Source organism: Rattus norvegicus, chromosome 4 (assembly GCF_021556685.1).
Source record: "Rattus norvegicus strain SHRSP/BbbUtx chromosome 4, alternate assembly SHRSP_T2T, whole genome shotgun sequence".
Classification (NCBI taxonomy): Eukaryota; Metazoa; Chordata; class Mammalia; order Rodentia; family Muridae; genus Rattus; species Rattus norvegicus.
In genome coordinates, this window is record NC_141537.1 from 156,827,053 (window position 1) to 156,830,950 (window position 3,898).

General features: G+C 42.8%; 1 pseudogene; it reads left to right on the forward strand.

The window, feature by feature from the left end:
- Positions 1-704: 704 nt before the first annotated feature.
- On the forward strand, positions 705-1,219 carry Eef1e1-ps2 (eukaryotic translation elongation factor 1 epsilon 1, pseudogene 2; annotated as a pseudogene).
- The last annotated feature ends 2,679 nt before the right edge of the window (positions 1,220-3,898 follow it).

Below are 3,898 nucleotides of genomic sequence, written 5' to 3' on the forward strand. Positions count from 1 at the left end.
AGTCAGGACTCTGTCTTACAGATAAAGTCATCTCAAATCTCCTCAAACTGTAAAGGGTCTTGCCTCATCCTATTTTATAAAGGCACGAATTCACGAGGCTCCACCTTTATACCCTAATTACCCCCCAGAGGCTTCACATCTCAACCTAGCCCTCTTTGAGGATTTTAATGTATAATTAGGGATTAACACCCAGTTCCTTCCACCTAATCTATCCTTCAGGGTTCTCTAGAGAAGCAGTCTAATAGTGTGTGTGTGTGTGTGTGTGTGTGTGTGTGTGTGTGTGTGTGTGTGTGTGTGTGTGTTTACAGACATTTGTGTCTGTAAAAGACATATTTTAAGGAATTTGAATTATAAGCGGTCTGGAGAATCCAAACAGTTCAGGGCAGGACTTTGGTATGGAGAACCAAGGGAAGGCCGATTTGAAAATTCAAGACCCAGGGTCAATGACGCCTGCTAGAAAAGTTATTTCTTGTTTATAGAAATCAACCTTTGCTCTATCCAGGTCTTTAACTGACTGGACGAAGCCCGCTGTGATGGTAAGCTTTACTGTCAACGTGACTGGTTTGATCACCTAGGAACACATGACTCTGAGTTTGTAAGAGCATCTGCAGACAGACTTAACCGAGGAGGGAAGACATACCCTGAGTGTGAGCTGGGGGACTGGGATGAATAAAAAATAAAAGTAGGAGGAGCTGGGCCAGAAGATGGCGGCGGCCGAGGAGCTGAGGCTTCTGGAGAAGAGTCTGGAACTGAAGCCGGGGAATAAGTACAGCACTCAGGGCGAGCGACAGGTTCCAGTCCTACAAACAAACAATGGCCCCAGTCTAATGGGATTGAGCACCCTTGCGACCCATCTGGTCAAGCAAGCCAACAGGGAGCACTTGCTGGGGAGCACTGCAGAAGAAAAGGACTAGTTCAGCAGTGGTTAGAGTTCAGGATCACTCGAGTAGATCGGCACTCCACAAAGAAGACACCAGACTCTGCTGAAGGATCTCAACTCCTATCTGGAAGACAAAGTCCAGGACATAACACTACCCTGGCGGACATCCTCCTGTACTACGGGCTCCACAGCTTTATAGTTGACCTGACAGTTCAAGAAAAGGAGAAATATCTCAATGTGTCTCTCTGGTTTTGCCACACTCAACATTACCCAGACATCAGGCAGCATCTGTCTAGTGTTGTTTTCATCAAGAACAGACTCTATGCCAACTCCCACTAGGAGCCCCTGCTGGGCAGCAGCAGACTAGAAGTGAAATGGAAAGTGTGTTCTGGACCATGGTACTAATGTGAACTGATATGACGTCATTGTCCCTTGTGAAAATGTAAGCTCGAGTCTGAGTGTTTTACTTGTCCCTTAGTTGAGGCTTTGTAATTTTTAATGCAAAAGTTCAGCTGTTATCCAAATAAATCACGATCAAATTACAAATCTCGCTTTTTATGAGCGAAGTTGATTTTAATAACAGTTGCAAATCAATGGCTCAACTTTTAAAAAAAACATTGCTGTTGGTGTCACATCTGGCTGTTCACTTTTTCATGTTTTTAAAATTCATTTTTCTCTTAGGTATTTATTGTAGTTTATTTACTAAAATCTATGACAAATTATGTTGAGGAATCAGAAAGGGAAGATAGATTTATTTGTTCTCAAAATATTTATGTGAGCTAGTAAATGTGGTTTTTTTGTTTTTTTTTTTTTTTTGGTTCTTTTTTTCGGAGCTGGGGACCGAACCCAGGGCCTTGCGCTTCCTAGGCAAGCGCTCTACCACTGAGCTAAATCCCCAACCCCTTAAATGTGGTTTTAAAAATAAAAATAAAAAAAGTAGGAAGTGACCAGCTACCCCTGATATGCCTTCCCGTGTGATCACCATATCCCTTTGAACTGTGAAGCTGCCAAAACAGATTCTCTCTGTTACTCACTCACTCACTCACTCACTCACTCACTCACTCACTCACTCTCTCCCTTCCTTCCTTCTTCCTCTTGAGGCCTGTCCCCCAGCATAGCTGTAGCCATTTTGTCCCATGTCCACCAGCTATTTCATATTGTTGCTGTAATGTGCCTGCCAATTATTGACACAGAAAAATATCTTGACTCAGAGCAAGACCATGCTGACCACACACCCTATTATGTTCTGTATATTCTGAGGCTTGTTAATCTTAAGAAACTCCACAACTATAAGCTTCAGGTAGGACCCATAACAGTAAGGGTCAATATGAACTGTTGTGCCTAAAATGGCTTGAGTCAGGGCTGACCACTGGGCAGCACTTCCAGCACCTGCTTATGAGCTCATTGTGGTTTTGTGGCTTTAGCCCTTATAAGCTGACATAGAAAAGTGTTTGCTGTGGTAGCCTCAGCCCCCAAATTCTGAGCTACGGCCCTGATTGTCCAGTCTTAGGGTGTGTGTTCAATAAACCATCCCTGTCTGACTGAAATCTGTGTTCGTGTGGTTTGTGGGGTGACTCCTGGACTCCAGCATTCCTTCCTGTGGTTACTTTTGTCAAGTGCTTTATCAAAGCAATAAGAAAAATGATATGTCACCTTTTTTTTGTTTGCTTAAAATCATCCATTTTAATATTAATCTCATAAGAAACTCCTTTCCAGAAACATCCATAAAAATGTCTTACCAATTACCTTGGCACTGTGTCTTAGCCAAGTCATTGATGAAATTAATCACCACACCAGTGTAATAGCCACATTGTCTTATTAAAAGCTCCAATATCCTAAGTGATTGAGATGTCTTCTATTCCCTGATTCCGACGTCTTTGATTTATAACTTCGGCCTGGGGGCGTCGAGATAATTCTTTCCCTGCAGTCGTTTGACTGTCGTAGCTGCCAAGAAGACAACCAGGGCAAAGAGAAGGCATTTTTGCTCCTTAAGAATACTTTCTGAGGCAAGCAAGCTCTACACCTCTGAGTGTTGGTACTTGCGGTTGATGCTGACACCTTGAGTTCTGTCTCTGGTGGATGCAGAGAACTGACTCACAAACGTTGCCCTCATGCCATTGGTGTACAGTTGAGTCTATAGCCCAGCTGCTGGAGCCCCTTTACAATGAACCACATTGTGGGTGGTGACAGAAATATAGATGAGTTTGGAGGTGGCTGGGCTCGAGCATGCAAAAAGGAGTGGTAGAAGTTAAATGACCTCTCAGGCATCATTTACACGTTACCCACTTCTCCCAAGTTCATGCGACATGGGACCCTTTTTGATCATGCGCTTTCAGTTGACTGAAACCCAGTTATGCAAAGAGCTTTCAGAACAGGTTACTCTCTGGAGCTTCCCCTTCTACTCTTGTCTTAGTTGGGGTTACTAAGGCTTTTAAAAAAACACCATGACCAAAAGCAATTTGGGGAGGAAAAAGTTTATTTCACTCACAGTTCATTACCCACGCTTCATCATCAAAACCAGTGAGGGTAGGAGCTCCAGCAGGGCAGAAACCCGGAAGTAGACGCCATAGGGGAATGCTGCTTACTGGCTTGCTCCTCATGGCTTGCTCAGGCTGCTTTCTTAAGAGAACACAGGACCACCAGCTCAGGAGTGACACCATCCTCAACGGACTGGGCCCCCCACATCAATTACTAATTTGAAAGATTCCCTGCAGCCTTGCCTTCAGCTCAATCTTATAAAAAACATTTTTTCAGTTGAGGCTTTAATATCTCAGGAGTTATTAAAACACACAGATACACACATACAAAGATGGAAATATTAAGAATGTAGTGAGATACAAGTGAACACCTTTAAGAATTTTGATTAATAGTTGAAAGGATGAAAGGGGATATTGTATAATGTTAGAATCATTGGGTACAAATGATGTCAAAAGAGAAATATTTAAAACCACCAAAAGGTCATGAAGCAAGGTTATAACTACTGATAAATTGAGATAAATCCATCTGAAAACACTTACC